The sequence below is a fragment of the Berghia stephanieae genome, chromosome 4, assembly GCF_034508935.2.
Source record: "Berghia stephanieae isolate SIO BIC M18660-M18661 chromosome 4, UCSD_Bste_1.3, whole genome shotgun sequence".
NCBI classification, from domain to species: domain Eukaryota; kingdom Metazoa; phylum Mollusca; class Gastropoda; order Nudibranchia; family Aeolidiidae; genus Berghia; species Berghia stephanieae.
In genome coordinates, this window is record NC_088363.1 from 82538998 (window position 1) to 82550652 (window position 11655).

At 37.3% G+C, this 11655-nt stretch overlaps 1 protein-coding gene across 6 annotated transcripts in view; it reads left to right on the forward strand.

The window, feature by feature from the left end:
* The first annotated feature begins 2452 nt into the window (after positions 1 to 2452).
* LOC144971382 (uncharacterized) overlaps positions 2453 to 11655 on the forward strand; it is a 66682-nt gene continuing 57479 nt past the window's right edge. For all 6 annotated transcript variants that reach the window (XR_013645125.1, XM_078912201.1, XM_078912196.1 and 3 more), the window contains exon 1: positions 2453 to 2627. The gene's annotated coding sequence lies outside the window, so the exon portion shown is untranslated. The remainder of the gene's footprint in view (positions 2628 to 11655) is intronic.

Here is an 11655-nt window from a genome sequence, read left to right on the forward strand (position 1 = left end):
TAATGGGTAGTCATGTACTCTAGGATTAGACGGGGTATTAACAGCAGTGGCCTTGGACTGACCTATGGATGCGGTCAAGGCCGGGCAGTAGACTGAAAACTAAAAAACAAAAACACATTATACGTATGTATGTATGTATGTATGTATGTATGTATGTATGTATGTATGTATGTATGTATGTATGTATGTATGTATGTATGTATGTGCTTGAAGTATACTTAACAGGGAAGAAAAAATGGGGCTGGGGGTCCGGGGGTGGGGGCTGGGGCTGGGGGGGGGGGGTGTTGGTCAGTTGGTTGAGCACTCACTTCGCGCGCAAAGGGACCGAAATCGATCTCGAGTGCAGTCGAGATTTTTTTCTGTCTGCCCCCCCCCCCTGTCCACCGAGCATGTTAGAAAAATATCTCGATTTCATCCGGATTGATCTAGGTCTCTTTGCGTTTGAAGAGAGTGCTCTACCAACTGAGCTATAGATAGAATGCGCTTGGCCAAGGAGTTCACAACATTGCCATCCGGAAGTATAAAGGACCAACACACAAACTCTGTGTAACCATGAACGTTTATAGTCAGGTTAATACAGTTTAGTGAGAACAACTCACAAACGCGGATGGCAAAAACAATAACAAAGGCCTGAGTGACGTCATCTGCATACTATCTATAGGGACCCCCTTGACGCCTGATCGATAGGCGATATTATAACTATTTTTTTGGACTGCGACAACGTTGTTAACTGCCAGGGACTCGTTTTACACCAGAGTACGGTGAGAAAATGTGGGTAAAGAGTCTATTCCAATGACTCGACTATGACTCGAACCCAAGACCTTCCGATCCGACGGCGAGTGGTATACCGCTAGATTACATAGCCGCGCCAATGGTGTGACTTGATCCAGCCTAGGACACACGGCAGGGGATCTTGTTGTGGAGGAGGTGAGATGGGATTGCAGTGATGATGGGGTCCAGTGTTCTGGAAAGGTGTCAAGTAGTGTTAGGGTGGGACTTGGAATCAATGGGGTCATATGGGGGTAAGAGGAGAGATGGAGATGGAGAGAGAGAGAGAGAGAGAGAGAGAGAGAGAGAGAGAGAGAGAGAGAGAGAGAGAGAGGGTGGGGGCGGGGCGGGTTAGAAGAAAGAAAGAAGAAAGAGAGAGAGAGAGAGAGAGAGGAGAGAGAGAGAGAGAGAGAGAGAGAGAGAGAGAGAGAGAGAGAGAGGAAAGAGAAATATGTGTATATATTATATACATATATATATGTATATATATATATATATATATATATATATATATATATATATATATATATATATATATAGAGAGAGAGAGAGAGAGAGAGATATGCCATAATAACTGGGGCCATTAGGGGATGTATTTGGTTTGCGTGGAATTGTGGAATTTCCAATGATTTGTGTCAAATGGAGGCAAGGGGGGGGGGGGGGTATGGAGCGTATAATATATCCTTCTAAGAAAGCATTTATGACTGACTGAGTCCCCTGTACGGCTATGTTGTATTGTGTTATGGGACTCGCCTTCGGAGCGGAAGGTCCAGGGTTCGGGTCTCTACAAATTAATTAAATTCACAGATCTACAACTCATACTTATCAATAAGCCATACCAAGGACAGCGTGGCTTAGTGGTACGGTCTCTGCTTCGTACCCAAAAGGTACCGAGTTCGAATACCAGCTACGCTGTGTGGCCTTGAGCAAGTCACCTCGCCCTAGCTCAGTCTGCGGCGCTGCCCTGCGGCTGACGCCTGAGTTTTTCCAGTCTTCCCTTGGAATAAACCCTAAAGACAAGTCTCCCTTATGGGATGCATAAAGGAAATTTCAATTTTACCACTGAAATTTCGTTCCTATAATGTCATTGAACGTGTGTTTTCATTATTCGCGAAGTCCCAGGTTCAAAAGTTTTTGCCATGATGAGGGTCATTTTAATCGATCGATATTCGAAGGACGAGTTTTCTGGCCAATTTTATTAAAGCCGCGAATTGGTTAACATAAAACCGGCGCACTTTTTCTACTATCTATTAGGTATTGCGTGGGAGGGAGGGGTCGGTGACCAATATTTTCTCTCCTCTAATCAATCTACTTCCGCCGATTTGATTCAATGGCTATGACCCGCCTCGCCCTACCCCAGCCCCAGCCCTAGCCATGGCCCTAGCCTTAGCTGTAGCCCCAATCAAAACAGAATGCCAAATAAACAATCACAACCATTAATTTTCCTTTCACTCTCACCTGCTGTCGAATCCCCGTAACTTATCGATATCTATGCAATGAACAAACCCAACCCACAGTGTGTGTGTGTGTGTGTGTGTGTGTGTGTGTGTGTGTGTGTGTGGAGGAGAGCGATAGTTAGAGGGGGGGTAGGGCACTTGATTTTACTACGCCGACAGAACTCCGTAATATTATTATCCGGGTACCCGCCGCCGTAATAAAATTACCTGTAATGATTCTTGTGTTTGATAACTCCGATATGGTAAATATTGATGGTCGTGACGATGACACAGGAATAAAGGTGGACCCAACGTCGTGTGTTTGTGGATATTGTGGCTTCTTATATTTTTATTAGATTTGATGTGTTCGAATCTATCATTTTCTTTTTGACATTGTTATATCGTTCATAGTTGAATAGAAAGGTAAGTGTCATATTTATGTTATTATTATTATTATATTCATTTTGTCAAAGTTTTGCCAGCGCCATTTATAATCATCGTTATCATCACATTATCATCATCATCATCATCATCATCATCATCATCATCATCATCATCATCATCATAGACGTCATTGTCGCCGTCGTCGTCGTCATAATCATCATCGGTGGCGTTGTCGAGATCACCATCACCATCATGATCATTATGATAATATTCCGTGTCACCATCATCATCATCATCATCATCATCATCATCATCATCATCATCATCATCATCATCATCATCACCATCAACAACGACATCACTAGTATTATATGAAAACTTGAAATAAGAAAACTATGCCTTAAAATTCAATTTAAACATAAAGGAAAATATACACTCAAATTGATTGATCTATTTGTGTTGCTGTTGATGATGATGATGATGATGATGATGATGATGATGATGATGATGATGATGATGATGATGATGATGATGATGATGATGACACGGAATATCATAAAGAGATTGATTTTCATAATGACGTCATTGTCTGTTCACGTTCACTAATGGTATATTCTATTCTCGATTGCCTTGACGTTCTGTGGTGTCACACAAAAATCCTATTTATTGACAAATGATTATTCCACATTCCAATGTCAACATGGAACCTATCCAAAACACCATTGCTATTTTACAATAGACCATTGTGATACTTACATACAAATAATTTCACGTTGCGCACAACACAAGACAGGCGGTCCGGGGAAATGGGGAGGGATAGGTGTCCCCAGAGGTTAATATTATTCAAAATTCATGACGTCACTTCTTTCGTAGTGGCGCATAGTAACTGGTTCTGAACTATCTGAACAATGGCAGACGCCATTATTTCCACCACCGCCTTTATGAAATACTTCTCGGACGAGCATAACAGTGTATCCAGAGTAGAAAAACATTATAAATCCGATCATGTTTTGACTTTTATTCATTCTGATCACATGATATGTGAAAAAGTTCTAGCCAGCATGAAGAATAAAGAGTACTGTACTGATTTTCTTTATTTAGAACCAGCTGCTGGTTGCTGGGCGGACGTGACATCAGACTATTGAATCCTATTTGAAGCTTTTGTGTGAAAATGTAAACAAATCACACCCTATATTTACCTTCTATTTGTTTCCTTTTGTCAGTGGCCAACTTGTAGCAGATTAGGGTTAGTGTGTGTTTACTCGATGAAATTGTTTCTATTTTATACTGCGTTCTAAACTAACCTTTCTATAGAATGTTACATAAAGAGTTAGATCGGTCCATGTTTGATGTAGAACCTTACTTGTTGTCAGCTATTTGAATTGCGGCGTTGAGAATCAAAACAATTATTGAACACAAAAATGTATCAATGTGAACTGATTATTTCATTGTTATACCTTTAGAGAAAGGATTACACTTTTAGAACAAAATACAGAGAGACAAACACACACACACACATAAACATACTGTCACACACATACATAAACTCCCAAGAAAGCAAAATCTTGGCTAAATGTTTCTAAGCATATCTTGCCCTAAGTGATAGCCCAAACAAGAAAGAAAAAAAAAAAGAGAATAATAAAGGTCAACAATATGCATTGTCCGACGGTGGTTATGGTTACAACAACCATAATGGAATTATTTGATTTATTGGCCAAAGCATAAAAGCACGTAAAATAAAAATAGAGCCTTTATATAACGCAATATCCACTAAATGTGCTCAAAGCGCTTTACAAAGGGTCCCTGACCAACAGCAACATGTAACACATAGAACGAGACACGACGCCTGTTAGTAGCCAGGTACTCCTGAGCACGATGAGAGAAAGTGAGTAAAGATCCCTTTTCCAAAACTAAGAGTCTCTTAGTCCGGGTCTCGAACCCATTACCTTCCGATCCGAAAGCGAATGTCATACCACTAGACCACATAACCGCACTTGAAACGTATTTCTTTCCAAAAGAAACCCAACCTAAAAGCAGAAATTAAATAGGCTTACGACAGAATATTAAAAAGCGAAATTATGAATACTCTGCAACAGTCGTAACGTCACTTCCTACCTAATGACGCATGGTAACTTAGTAACACTGGCTCTAAACTATCGGAACAATGGCGGACGCCCTTATGAAATATTTCTCCGCCCACATAAAAGCGTATCCAGAGGAAAAAAAAACCCCATAAATTTGATAATGTTTTGACTCTTACACATTCTGATCACAAGGCATATGAAAAGTTCTAGCCAGCATGAAGAATAGAAAGTAATGATTTTCTTTGTTTAGAACAAAGATGGCCGCCGTTGCCGGGAGGCGTGACATCATACTACTGAATCCGATTACAATAAAGTGTCTGATATTATCAAAATCTATTTCAAAAAAGCATTCTCTCAACATACTCATGTGTAATTTACAAAGCTCTACAAGTTAGTTCCAGGTTGGTGCCATTCTGTTTACTAAACTTACTTCAATTCACTGACTCCCCCTCCACCCTTTCTAAACACAACAAACTAATTTATCACCATGTTCATAATGTTGTAATGTCTATCCTATATACATGCTGGAAGTTGTCGTAATGTTTATCCTATATCCATGCTGTTTTATGACAGCATGGGAATAATTACTGTGTCACAGCCACGTCCATATCCTCAAGAGAGAGAGAGAGAGAGAGAGAGAGAGAGAGAGAGAGAGAGAGATAGATAGATAGATAGATAGATAGATAGAAACACAGAGAGAGAAATAGAGAAAGATAGAGAGAGAAAGAGGGAAAGAGAGAAAGAGGGAGAGAGAGAGAGAGAGAGAGAGAGAGAGAGAGAGAGAGAAAGAGAGAGAGAGAGAGAGAGAGGGGGGGGGGGGAGGGAGATAGATCTTGGTCCCTTATCGAGATAGACTGACTTTTTGGGATGGTTTTTTTCTTGTATTTTTCTCTCTTGCTTTGTCTGACACCTTTCATACACACTTGTTCAGATCTTTAACTTAATTTTCTAGTATTTTTGTTGCGAATCTTATTTAAACGGCCTTTTTGAACCGCCCTATATATATTTTCTAAGTATAATTTTCTTCTCATGAACTCGAAATATTCAGAGAAACAGAGGTCTTCATGAAGATTGCGTTTGCATTAAACAATGTGTAGAATTTGAAGAAAATTCTACATAGAATATTTATAAACAGCTCGTTTTATCAACAATTTTCATGGTTTTCATGACTATATATATATATATATATATATATATATATATATATATATATAATATAATATATATATATTATTCATATATATATATATATATATATATATATATATATATATATATATATATAGTCATGAAAACCATGAAAATTGTTGATAAAACGAGCTGTTTTAGACTTTTATAATATATATATATATATCAAGGTAGCGAACTTTTGTAGATATTTCCACAATGTTTTGTAGCGACCCTATTATTTCTGTATTACAATAATTAGCATAACAAGTGGGGACAAAGTGCTTCAGCCATCGTGTTTTAAGGGGCTCGTGTCAGACCTCGGCCTTCCGTCCTGCTGTCATCAAAGGGGAGCAAAGGAATTAACGTCAATCTACATGGTTTTAATGGCGGCACCAACGCCGATAGTTCCACATAAATCTGCTGCCCGACAGACAGAGGACAGATAGCTAAGGTCTAAAATTAGAATTTAGATTTAATAATAATAATAATAATAATAATATAATAATAATAATAATAATAATAATAATAATAATAATAATAATAATAATAATAATAATAATAATAATAATAATAGTAATATATACTTTATTCATCCAAAAAAATGGAAATTCGTTTACAGACGTGGCATGCATAAAAATGTATATACACAAAGTTGAGAATCTATGGCGACAATGTCTGTATAAATATGCAAATGTACAAAAAATGTAAAAATATACAACCAAGAAACAATAGCGACACTTTATATATCAATTTGATAAATTGAGATTTGTGACCCGTCGTTCTAAATTGGTATTAAGTCGGGGTGAGCAGGATGGTTGGTTTTTGAGTATTTTAGAATTACTCAAATACAACCCAAACCAGTAATGTGTAACAATTCTATTCTATCTTCAACTGTGTATTATATGATTTTTTAAAAAAATCTTAAAATAGCTTTGTATTTTTATCAATCAATAAGATCATGACAGTGTATAAATGTTTGTTAATATAATTATAAATAATGTGTATCATATGTTAATTTTCATTCGAGATCGACAAAGTATACTTTTAAAAAATCTTACATTATGTCGATTGAACACAATTGGTAAATGTGTGCGTCATGTCAAAATCATTTTATATATTGGGATTGTTAACTCTCTCCCTACCAGCCACTTTCACAATTTCCCCCAAAACTTCAAATCCACCAAACACACACACACACAGACAGACACACACACACACAACACACAAACAACAAACACACACACACCCAACACACACACACAATACACACCCACACCCACCCACACTCACAACACAACCACCCACCCACCCACACTCACAACACACACACACACACACACACACCTAACACACACACACACACACACAACACAACACACGCCCACCCAACATACACACACAACACACCCACCCACCCAATACACACACACGCACACACAACACACACACACACACACACCCAGTAAAGCAACAAATATATTCTATACATAATATTGTCCATCAAAATTATCTCAAGTGTCAAGTTTTCATAGCAATAACAAAATAAGATTCTTTTATATTGTGAGATGTACAAAAGAAATGAGAATGGTAATATGTTTGGTATGGAAAGGGTTAAAGTGTCGGGCAATTTAACAAACAAAAACTCAATTCTTCCCACTAAAGAAATGTATCTAAACACGTCGATTGTAACCCAGAAGTCCTTAATAAGCAAGATGTTTATTCTAATACATTTACAAATTAAAGTCAATATTATGCACAGAACACACCATTTTCACACCATTTGATATGAATCAAATCAATAAAATTCACTTTATTCACCCCCAAGGGGAAATTTGTCTTTTGGGTCTATTCCAAGGAAACACTGGAATAACCCAATGAGGAAATGTCCTATGTTTTCGAGTCTTTTTTAGGTATATGAAAGAGGAGTTGATTTCTGGGTCTCGGAGGATCTAAGAGGATCATGTTATTATGGTTGTAATAGGATTCAATAGTCTGATGCCACGTCCGCCAGCAACCAGCAGCTTGGTTCTAAACAAAGATAATCGATACTTTTGATTGTTCATGCTGTCTATAACTTTTTCACATGTCATGCCGCGATCATGATGTATAAAGGTCAAAACATGATCAGATTTATAATGTTTTTCTCGTCTGGATATACTTTAATACTCGCCATTACGAGGGTAGTGACCTCACGACTGTTGAAGCCTATTGGCGTTGGTTGTAAAGTATTGCCGTAGGAACAACCATGTGACCTTCACGAGACGGGGTTTCAACAGTATTGGTCAGCTCTATCCAAAATACTTGCTCCTTTTACCATCTTAAAAAAAAACAAAAAACAAAAAACAAAACTTGAGCATTTTTATATAGCGCAAAATCCACTAAACGTACTCAAAGCGCTACAACAGGTCCCTGACCAACAGCAACACGTGACATGTAGAACGAGACATGACGCCTGTTAGGCGATATTACAAATTTTTTTCCGACAGAGATAACGGTGTTAAGGACCAGGTACTCATTTTACATCCGAGTACGATGAGAGAATGCGAGTAAGAGCCTTTTCCAAGGACTCAACTATGCGCCGAGTGAGGACCTTCCAATCCGGAAGCGAGTGACTATCACACTGACCACACAGCCGCATAGAAGAATTTTCTGGCCAAAATTCTGAATAATATAAAGAACCTTATCGAAGGACCCAACTATGCGCCGAGTTTAATATACTATTGACATAAACAATGAAAATTTAGGCTAGAAAACATTTTCTTTAAGAATCGTGCAATTAAAAGGACGCCTCCTCCAAATTGCAAAATAGTCCCAAACCTGACACGTGACAAAAGTGACATGTTTGAGAATTTTTGTCAAATTCAAGCCACTCATGATTATTATAATAATAATATATAATTATATATGACTATTAATTATATATTATTGTTTATGTCATTAAGTATATAAGCGGTGTCGTTCAAACTCAATTATTATTGGCGAATTGTTGAAAGGCTCTTAAGACTTGTATAAAACCTGGATCTGCAATTATAAACATAAGTTCATAAGTGGTCTTAACTCACTCAATCCTAGAGATTTTTGCTACTTTTCAAAATTGGAAAAAATGTATTGAAAATGAGCATGTACATACATAGATAGTTTTATTCAACTATCATTAACGTGCAAACAATTAAAAAAAAAACTTTAGCTTTGATACTACGCTTTAAATTTACATCAGAAAAATGTAATAAATAGGCATGGGGTAAAAGTAACCCCGGGTAATCTACGATATAGTCGGTGTTAGGGTTGAGTGAGTTAAGAGTACATTATATCGATACAGCAGCTGGACTATTGGATCTTATCTGGATGAACAGAGTAAGACGCGAGTTATGAATTACATTTCAAAGCTTGGATTGGAGCCAAAAATGTAAAACCACGTTCAGCAAACTTTGTTCTTGGGATGTTTTTCTTCTTTATTAAAGAACTGGCGGATCAAAGCGATCGAGTTGGTTTCTATTCGTTTATAATTATGTTTATTGCTTCAGGCTGTTTTGGGGCCAGCGAATGTGACAAGCTTTTGTTTTAGTCAGTCGTGGGATAAACATAATAATATTTCCTTGCACACAATCACAATAGGTACAGGATTGGTCTTTTGTTGATCAAGTATTGCCTATTATTATCCGATTATTGTTAGCAAAATCAACAGCTTTTTACTGAAATAATCAATACGTTTTCCAGGAGGTCCCAAAACGGCAACTTTCATATAATATTCATATAAAGATTTAACAACAACAAGAACGATTATTGTCCTTCTAACAATGTAAACTTTCTTCTTCTTCTTTTTCTTCTTCTTCTTGTTCTTCTTACATATCCTCCTCCTCCTCTCCTCCTCCTCCTCCTCCTTCTCCTCCTCCTCCTCCTCCTCCTTCTTCTTCTTCTTTTTCTTCTTCTTCTTCTTTATCTTCTTTCATCTCCTCCCCATCCTCCTCCCTCGACAAGCCCAACAGTGTTTTGCTATATGTCTGTATGTTTTGAGACGTTTCCCTGATTTTATAGTTCTATTTTGAAGCTATTAAATTCATTGTTTAAACCATGTCTCTTAACAAATTCATTGCAGTCACAGTGCAGTAGGTGAACCGTGTGGTCAAGGATTGGATGTTATCCACAGATAGTTGCAGGTCTGAGAACCGAAGGCAATCATGGCCTTGATTTAACATTGTTCTAATAGACCTTATATTGCGTTGGTTTTGAGAGTATCTCCATTATAACAATGAGCCCATAATAATTTAGCTTATCAGACCTTCAAATAAGTACGTGTCGATCTACCTCGATAACAGACTGTGATGGTCTGACGTAACCTCACCTGTTTCTCCATTCTGGACGTTTTTGTTGTAAATCTGGTCATCCGTCAAAATATAAACGAGCACATAATATTATTATCTTATCATTGCAAGACCTTTGCTACACCTTTGTTGTGTCAAAAATGAATCACATATATATTATGTACCTGTAAAGTATTTTTAAAAAATGAAAAAGTGTATTTTAAACATTGTCAGAAAGAAAAATGCAGGAAAAAAAAACATCCTTAAAAATCAATCTTGCAGGTTATGGCAGTATTCTGTACTAGTGACACATCATGGAGCAGGCGCCGGTGGAAGATATAAAACAGCCTTGTTTGTTTGTTCTTCTTCTGAGCTCTATCAATGCTTTGTTTGTTTGTTTGTTCTTCCTCTGACCTCTATCAATGCTTTGCTTGTTTGTTCTTCTTCTGAGCTCTATCAATGCTTTGTTTGTTTGTTTGTTCTTCCTCTGACCTCTATCAATGCTTTGCTTGTTTGTTCTTCTTCTGAGCTCTATCAACGTTTTGTTTGTTTGTTTGTTTGTTCTTCTTCTGACCTCTATCAATGATTTGTTTGTTTGTTTGTTCTTCCCCTGACCTCTATCAATGCTTTGCTTGTTTGTTTGTTCTTCTTCTGAACTCTATCAATACTTTGTTTGTTTGTTTGTTTGTTTGTTTGTTCTTCTTCCGAGCTCTATCAATGTTTTGTTTGTTTGTTCTTCTTCTGAGCTCTATCAATGTTTTGTTTGTTTGTTTGTTTGTTCTTCTTCTGACCGATATCAATGCTTTATTTGTTAGTTAGTTTGTTTGTTTGTTTGTTCTTCTTCTGACCTATATCAATGCTTTGTTTATATGCTCTTCTTCTAACCTCTATAAATGCTGTGTTGTTTTTTTTTGGTTCTTCTTCTGACCTCTATCAATGCTTTATTTGCTTGGTTGTTTGTTTGTTCTTCTTCTGACACATATCAATGGTGTGTTTGTTTGTTTGTTCTTATTCTGACCACTCTCAATGCTTTGTTTATTTATTAGTTTGTTCTATGATGTTTGTGACACTTTAAAGTCATAGAATTACCGTTAATCTCTCAACCCGTTCGAGTTCCAGCATTTCGATTGGCCAATAAATATGTCCGCAGTAGTATTACCGACCGCTTTATCTGTTTGTTTTCAGGGGTTCCAGAATTTTCGACACTCCCATATCGTACCTATGTCAGATTTATCGGTGTCTTACTTTGGCAGCTTTGAAAAATCTGCCGGTCAGTCAGTGGTCAGTCAACAAGCCGATTTCAATAGTGCTTTGATTGCACAACACCGTTCCACGTATTTCTCTGGAAGTTTTGTTTGTTTTTCAGGTGTTAAGCGTTGGTTCAGGAACTGTCGTTCCTTTGGTCATTTAGTTTTTTTTTACATATAGTGAAAGGCGAAAATATCTTCTGCTATTCCACGTAATTTGACGACAAAAATATGTAACTTCAAGTATACCAAAGCAAGAGTTGAA